Raw genomic sequence first — 9,122 nt, 5'->3', positions numbered from 1 at the left:
CAGTTTTTTTGCTTGGATCTTGATTCATTACTTTACACTGTAACAGCAACAAATTCTTATTGTGATAATAAAGAGAAGTAGGCTCTAAATGACTTCTCAAAGTGGTCCTGTTTGCTGGATAACTTCTCCCAAGTAACCACAACACTGTCAAAGTCTCAAGGTGTGGGTCCTTTAGTAATTCCAGAGGATTAAGATGCGTTAGTTACTGAATGACATGGAAAGTAATGAAAACCTGAGAAGTATTAGTGACCAGTCTCCCCCAATAATTAAAAGTTATAATGCATATATAACCATATTGCTTTCCTCAGGAGAATTGAGGATGATGAAATCTGGGATAAGTTTACTTTCCTGAATTCAATGAGAGTAATGGCTGATTTATTGTCAGAAACATGGTTGGTATCTTTGCGTCTCAGAACCATGATTATTACTGCAGTGTGTAAATGAAAATAGTGCTTTGAGTTCCCTGAAGTCATTGTCCTCTTGTGAATAACACATTATTCTCCTATAATAATCCTCCAAAATTCACATTAATATTAAATTAATATTAAATCTGGAGAACCAGAATAGGATGATAGAAATAGTAACTAGAGTGAACACTCTCAGGTCCTGTGGGATTGTTGTTGTTATGCTGGTAACCTGATTTGTGATACATTTTTTTTACAGTTTTAAATATCAGGTTCAATTCAAAGAATTCAATCATGCTTCTGTCCTCTGTTTACATTTGAACAATTTCTGGATGCACTTGTGGGAAGTCTGGTCAAGATTCTATGACAGCCATCTTCTGGAACAATGTAATAATCCATGAAAGAAATTCCTTAGGGACCACTGAGTTACAATGATAGACTGAGCATGCATCAAATCCCTTTAATGGATCACTTTCATACCTGCTCAAATACTGAAAATCTTGTGTTTCCTTCCAATCCATGTGCCATATGTGTGTAGTCTGAAGTAGTGGGTCAAGGACATTTTCTAATTTAAATCTACCAGCTTGGGGCTTACATATTTCACAATACAATCTATAATTTTTAAATGGCAATAGCTCAATCCCCAATTAAGTTTGTAAATTTATCTTTAGGAAAGAACTTCTTCCAAAAACAGAACACTCATAGAACAGAGGATCTTAAACTTAGTGGCACATTAGATTAAGCTGAAGACTTAAAAAAAACTTGAGAGCTGGCAAGATAGTTCAGCAGACTAAGTGCTTGCTTAGGTAAGTGCAAGGGCCAGGGTTCGACCCCTGCCATTACGTGTTGCACCGGCCCTGCCCTTGGGTGGGGTGATGGTGGCACACTCCTGTAATCCCAGAACTAGGGAGGCAGAAAATAGGAGGATCATTATGAGTCCAAGCTGCATAGTGAGGCCCTGCAAAAAAAATAAATAAAAAAAATTGAGGTCTAGGTTTACTACTAGACAGTGAAGTGCATTTTATGTGTTTGATGGTCATTAAGTATTTAGTCATCATTCTAGTAATATGGCATAATACATTGGCATGATATAATATATAACATTTTTGTATGCTAAAACAACTTTGTATTCCTGAGGTAATTTATCGGATTATGGTATATAATCTTTTTAACATGTAGTTCAATTCAGTTTGGAAGTATTTTATTGAAGGTATATGAGTCTGTATTCTCAGGGATTGTAGTTTTCTTCCCATGTGCTGTTGTTGGTTTTGGCATTAGGGTAATATTAATAGTATAGAATAAACTAGTTAGAAGATGTCCCTACTCTTCAGTGTTTTGGAAAAGTTTGTAATTGGTGTTATTTCTTCTTAAATATTTAATAGAATTTACCAGTGCAGCTTTGTGGTCCTGCGAGTTTCTTTGAAAAAAAGCTTTTTGATCACTAATTTATCCCCTTTACTTATTTTGGTTTCTTTTGTATTTTCTACTTTGTTTTGTGTCGGTTTGTCATTTTTGTCTTCTGAAGAATTTGTCCATTTTCATTTAGTTTATCTATTGTGTTGGCATACATTTCTGTACAGAATTCTCTGATATTTTGTTTGTTTCAGTAAGATCACTTGTCATATCCTTTATTTTTCATAATTTTAGTTTTCTCTCATTATTGGCCAGTATCTTTCTACCAAAATTTTTGATGTTGTTTTGGTACAGGGTTTTTCTATGTGGTACAGGCTGGACTTGAACTCACTTTGCAGCCTACGCTGATACCCTGACTCAGCCTCCCAGGGGCTGGGATTACAGTTAGGCACCACCACACCTAGCGAGGTCAGTCTATTTCTAAAGGTTTCCACGTTTTGTCGATCTGTTTAAGAAAATAGTCTCAGTCTTATTTATTTCCTTTATTGTTTCTCCATGTATTTGTGTCTCCTATAATCTTTATAACTTTCTCTATTCTGACTTTCTGTACATAGTTTCTTTCCCCTAAAATTAGTGAGGGCTGTTGATTTTTATTAAATAATATCTTAGGGCATTTATACAGATCATGTGATTTATCTGGTTTGGCACATTAATATGAATTCATTAAAAGGTTTCTTACTATTAAACCATTCCTGAATTCCTGAATATTTATGAAGTAGGGGTTTTAGGGATGTTTTCTTAAATATCTTTTTATCAAGTTTCCCACAGTGAGCATGATTTTTATAATGATATAATTAATTCATGTTTTATTTTACAACTTTTATTTATTTATTTTACAAATTTTAAAGCTGTATAAAAATAATATTGAATATCTGATCTCTGAGTATGGAAATTTTTGATAAAGAGCATTGAGAAAATCTGAAAACATTTCATTATATAGAGATATATAATTCTATGTCAAGATATATCATAAATAAAATTTAAAGAAAATAAATAAAAATATGCATACCACAAAGATAACAAGCCCAAAGCTTAATTCTTACTTTGTAGGGGATCCCTGGATAACATCCATAAAACATCACCAGGCAGCTGTGAGAAATAAATTTATGTTCTTTATAAATTAACCAGTCTGTAATATTTTGATATGGCAGCACAATGGAAATCCAGCAATAGGATAAGAATTTATCACTTTTTACCTCATTTAAAAAATAAGATGCAAGGATGTGAGTGTGGTGAGTGTGGCTCTTGACAGAGTGTTTGACAGGTGTGTGCAGGGACCTGGGTGTGATTCCCAACACTACAAACATGACTATATTAGATACATACATACATATGTACATACATACACATATACATACATCAGATGGCCTCAGAAAATATCAGTTTGGTAACATTGAAATAAGGAACAAGGTTTTAAAACTAGTCATTTATTAAAGCCCAATTAGCCAAACGCATCTGGCTTCAAAGTCAGTATCTCTCATCCATATTTCTGGTAAGCTCTAGAGCTTTTCAGTTAAATTTTCCAAGTATATGTCAAACTCTCTGCTATGACGTGGGCATAGTTTGAGTGTTTCTCAGATTTTAATGTGCTGAAAGCTTGGTTCTTAGTATGATGATGCTAAAAGGTGGTGAGACCTCTAAGAGATGTGGCCTACTGGAAGGTGATTAGGTCATCAAGAGGGTAGGATCCTTAGAAGGGTGCTACAGTTCTCTTGAAACCTCTTTATCACTTTTTTTTTTTTTTTTTTTTGGCAGAACCGGGGATTGAACTCAGGCCCTTGTGCTTGCCAGGCAAGCGCTTATTCTACTGAGCCATCTCCCCGGCCCCATCTTTATCACTCTTGAGAGCAAGTTGTTATAAAAAGAGCAAGCCTAAGAGCAGGGAAGATAGCTCAGTACTCTAAGTCCCTCCCTGGCAAGTGCAAGGACCTGTGTTCAATGCCCAGTACCACATGCTGTGCCAGTGCTAGAACCCCGGTGCACTGTGCTGGCCACCAGAACTGGACGTGGTGGTACATGCCTATAATTTCGGTGCTGGAGAGGCTGAGCAAGGGGGATCACTATGAGTCTGAACTGTGTAGCGAGACCCTGTACTAAATAAATAAAGAAGTAAGAAAAACAAAAAAGAGCAAGCCTAGCTGCTGAATCTCTTTCTTCCTATCTTGCCATGCTTGCAAATGCTGTGAAATAGTTACATAGTTAAAAAAGAACAAATATTGCAGTGTATCTATATCATCAAATGGAATTAGTAACAGCTAATATGCTGAATAAAAAGCGTTAACAAAAAGGGACGCACACTCTGCATTGGTTATAGGAAATTATAAAACATGTGATCTGTCCTACAGTATAATTCCTAGATTTGACTGGGAAGGGGCAGAAGAAAACTTTCTGGGAATATAGAAAATATTAATTAACAAAATTTTATTTTATTAATTAATTTTATTAATTTTATTAATTAATAAAATATCTGTCAGTTCCAAGTGTATATACATTTGTCAAAATCTGTTAAATAGCACACTTAATGTATGTATTTTACTAGTACTGTTAGTAAAAAGATGCATAGCCCCTAACCCAATTGCTGTATTTTGGGGCCAAATCTTATTGTGATGTAGACCCCAACTACCTGTACATAAGGATATGTGTCCAAGGAAATTTGTTGTAATACTTTTTAGCACGAAGGCAATAACAACAACAAAAACCTTGGAATAGATCTTCAGTATTCATCTCTAGATAAACAGTTAAATATATTTTGCTAAAGGTCATAGTGGAAAATGAAAGAAATACTTAAAAGAAAAAGGACAATCTAAATCTACTATCATGGAGGGAAGTGCACAATATATTTTTAAATGACAAAATACAAATAGTTGAAAAGATTATATGCTATTTTTATAAAATGTAGAAGTTTTTCTACAATATTATAAACACTTCTATAGCAGATGGGGAGAGGAGTGGAAGAATCCACAGCAAACCTGATGCAAAAAAAAGCTGGTGTGGGGCTGGGGAGATGGCTCAGTGGAATGAGCGCTTCCCTGGCAAGCGCAAGGGCCTGAGTTCAATCCCCAGTTCAGCCAAAAAAAAAAAAAAAAAAGAAAAAGCTGGTGAGTAATATTTCTATAACATGCACTGCAATTATAATTTTCAAAACTACTGAAATGAATTCATTTGCCAAAAATCCATGAAGGTGAAAATAAAATTTATTTATAAGCACAGTATATTCTGAGAACACATGTATGGGTTTTCTCCACACAGCATACAAAAGGGAAGCAGTTTTGCAGTACACACTAGCAGAGCATTTTTGACACAATTCATTCCTGACACCATTTGAAGACAGTGTGTCAATTCCATAGAGTGAGAGTTCTGTCGTATAGGCCGGTTCCCTTCTTGTACTGTCCTATGACTTCCGGTCCCAAGTTTGGGCTTCCAGAACTTCTGACCAACTAGGTATAAGTTGAGATGTCCATGACCTTTTCCTCAAATTTGATTAGATGAGTTAGACCAACTCACAAAATCAGGGAAACCTTTTACTTACGTTTATCCATTTATTAAAAAAGATGTTGCAAAAATACAAAGCAATAATGAGATGAAGATTTACATGGTGAGGTGAAGTAGCATCTTTAACACAGAGGCTTCTTTCCCCAAGGAATTAGGGTACACCACCCTCCCAGCAGTTGAGTGTGTTCTGTTCGTCAGCCTTGAAACTCACTTATATTGAATTTTTATAGAAGCATCATTATGAATACATGACTTACAAAATCATTGGCCATTGGTTTATCCACTCAAATTCAACTCCTCTCCCTCCCCAGAGGGCAGAGGCTGCAGTTCAAAGTTCTAACCCTCTAATCCTCTGGCTGGTTCTCCTGAAAGCCCTGATGTCTTGGCTATACAGGGACTTCAGCCACCAATCATCTCAGTAACATACAAAAGAAATTCTTACCATCCCAGATCTCTAAGGATTTCAGGAGCTACATATCAGGAAAATAAGAGAAGACTAAATTACATACAGGGAATCCTTGGAGAAGCAATGTAAATCTGAAATACAATTGAGTAGCTCATATTTGATTCAGTTCAAATTGACATTCTGTTCCCACTGTTTTTTGCCCTTTTGGTTTTTTTTGTCCAATTATCCTTTGTTGAATGAAACTATTGAATGAACAATTAGAATGAGTGATACTAAATGGTACCAAATAAAAACAAAACACATGAAGAACATTACATTGTGGACTTCTCTGAAATTAAGCATGTGAGCCACTCTATAGTTTATAATCCATGAGCCATAAATTTAGCAAATTGAACAAAGTTTGGTAAGTATGATTTATATTGTGGGGCTAGGCTGAATTATTTTCATGGGTATTGTATTTATTTAACCTAACATTTTTGAGGGGTGTACATCCGCGATGTGTGCAGAAAGGACAGAGTGAAAACAAATGTTTGTGTGGTTGGGCTTGTCCTTCTGACTATCCCAGTTCACAAACCAACAGAACCAAACAATCTCCTGTTTCTATGGAGGCAGTGCGCCGTGGGAGAAAGATGAAAACAAGCAAGCAAACAAGTAGTGAAAGGAGGCTAGGCTTTAGGAGAGGAAAAGCACAAGTTTGAACATTTCTCGACTAAAGGGTGTAGCCACAGGCATGTGTCTAACTCTCTGAGGCTCTTTTCTCCATGCTGAGGTGATGGCGGGGTTTGTTGTGTTCTAAAAAGATAACAGAAGTGCCTGGTGTGCATTAGGTCTTAGAACACATAAGCACATGGTTGAGTTTATTTCTAGTTGTAATGTATTTATACCTGCCAAGAAACATCCCAGTATTTCTAGAAGTATTTTCCTTTTAGAAATCCTTATCTGAGGAGAGAAACTAGCTCAAAAACAAAGGGATTTATATAGCCACATGAGGCAAATTTCTGTATGTCTCCCACAGCTGACATCTCTGCTCCTTGTGATAGACACTGTAGTTCTGCATCGTGAAGATGAGTTTCCTCTGCCCCTTCTTCTGCCTGTTGGTGTTGAGTGGTAGTGTTTTAGCCGGATAGATACTTAAGCCTGCATTTGTGACAAAGGAGAAGCAGTTTTTGCTAAAGTGGCTTTCTCGGGTGTTCCGAGTCTGTTTGACTGATAACAGATCAAAAACAGCAAGTGGCCTTTGAAATTGAGGCACTGACTGTAGCGAGGAAAATGAAAGGATCTTATGTTTTTGATCAAAGGATGATATCTTCCAGCTTGGAAAGGGGGTTATTCTGCCTGCCAAGGCCTATGATACTCTGTTACTTACTTATCTGGGGGAATAAGATTCAATCTCATAGCTGTTGTATTATGATGTAGTTTAAAAATGTATTTATAGATGTCTAGTCCCTTGGACACATTCCTTTCTCTTTTCAACTCTTATCCTCCAATTTGGACTCTGATAAACTGCCTTGTGATTTTTTAACCTGAATAGTAATTAAATAGTTCTTTGCATCTTTGATCTTTATCCAACACTCACTATTAAAGGGATGACAAGCTTGCAATGAAAAGAATGATGCCATGCTGAAAGGTAGGTTCCTAATGGGATAATTTCTGGTGTCACTCTGTAAGATGTAGTCTCACACTAGTAATTAAACTAGCCAATGAAGAGGTGTGGATGTGGAATGGGCAAGAGTGATGCCAAAGTGAATCTATTATCACCCTGCTAATCTATAGATGCCTGAATGACAGAAGAGATGCTCAAGATAAAAAAGTAAATATAAAGGGATCAGAGGCATTACATTGGAGAACTGGGAGCAGCATGACTCAAAATTAGACAAGAGATGGACAGATATGAGACAACTAGTGATCAGTTCTCCCAAAAAGACCACATGCTGTGATGGGCGACTCGAGGCCTTTTGGGGGGGAAATGTTAGATTTTTATTGATGTTACATTTGTGGTTCACCAATCATAAATGCTCAATCCAAGATAGGTATGTACACACATATAAACATACATAGTCATATATTCTTATATAGTGTAAAACTGTTCTACTTGTAATTCATAATATTTTTTCCCAAAGATAAATTATAGGTTTCTAGATATCCTTCTCTTCCTAAATACCTTTTATCTGTCCATATCTTTATTTAACTCTTACTTCTTTTACCAATGACTGCATTGTGCAGTATGGCAGCAACTGAGTACTTGCAATAAGACTGGTCTAAGATATGCTATAGCTTTAAAATACACAATAGGGGCCGGGGAAATGGCTCGGTAGAATAAGCGCTTGCCTGGCAAGCACAAGGGCCGGAGTTCAAAACCCTGGTTCCACCAAAATAAATAAATAAATAAATAAATAAATAAATAAATAAAATAAAATGCACAATATATTATTGCCTGCATCCTGCTTCTCTCTTGTCACATTAATCCCTTTCCTGAATTCTGTGAGTCTGATAAACACTGTCTTCTATGCCAAGTGAACAGGTTAGTCATCTGGAAGTGAAGGGGAGACCTGAGTTGAGGTCAGGGCTTGAGGGAGTGATATTTGGACAGAAATATGAAATTTATGTGTGAATTACTTAGTTTTAAGAGCTTGGGAAACAAGTTGGGTAGCATCAAAGTGGTGTAGTGGTAAGCAGCAGAGAAAGAGACTCTTTGAGAGCAGCTATCCAGATGCTGAAATATAACAATGTGGGTGGGGAAGACAAAGTGAGGGGATTGGGTCCCCTGGACCCAGGAAGGATCTGAAGCATGAATTGGAGCCCACAGACAGTGAAGAGAGAAAGTTTAATGAAGAAGATGTAGGTAGTGGATGAGGCCTTTCCCTGAGACAGGACTTACTTCACGAGAGGATTGGTTTAAAGCTGAAGATACCTGGTGACTGCTGGTGACCTCAGAGGCCTTCAAGGAGAGATGCAGCAGTGGAGGGAGCAGTGGACACAAAGGACTGCATTAGCTGGTGGTGAGTGCTGAGGGCTCAGTTATCCCATGTGAGAGAGCAGTTGGCTGTGAGCCACCATGGGGAGGGGTCAACTGAACTCAGAGCTCAGAACACCTGCTGGCTCCATCTAGCAGCCCTCAGCTGGGCTCAGGTCCACGGAAGGTGTGCTGACAGCTGTAGACCAAATGAGTCTCATCTCAGCCAGAAGGTGCAGGCTCCGTGATAATATCTATTACCTTGCCAAAAAGCTATTGCTGAGTTATTAGGATAAATCAACATGGTTCAGGACTGTCTCCACATGTTGTCCACCAGTGACAGCAGAAAACATACTTAGCTGGGGAGATGGCTCTGTGGAATAAGCACTTGCTTGGCAAGTGCAAGGGCCTGAGTTAAATCCCTGGTTCTGCCAAAAAAGAAGGAGAAGGAGGA

This window comes from Octodon degus, unplaced genomic scaffold, assembly GCF_000260255.1.
Source record: "Octodon degus isolate 3935 unplaced genomic scaffold, OctDeg1.0 scaffold00059, whole genome shotgun sequence".
NCBI classification, from domain to species: domain Eukaryota; kingdom Metazoa; phylum Chordata; class Mammalia; order Rodentia; family Octodontidae; genus Octodon; species Octodon degus.
The sequence above is the reverse complement of the archived record's forward strand: the minus strand, read 5'-3'. Positions refer to the sequence as shown.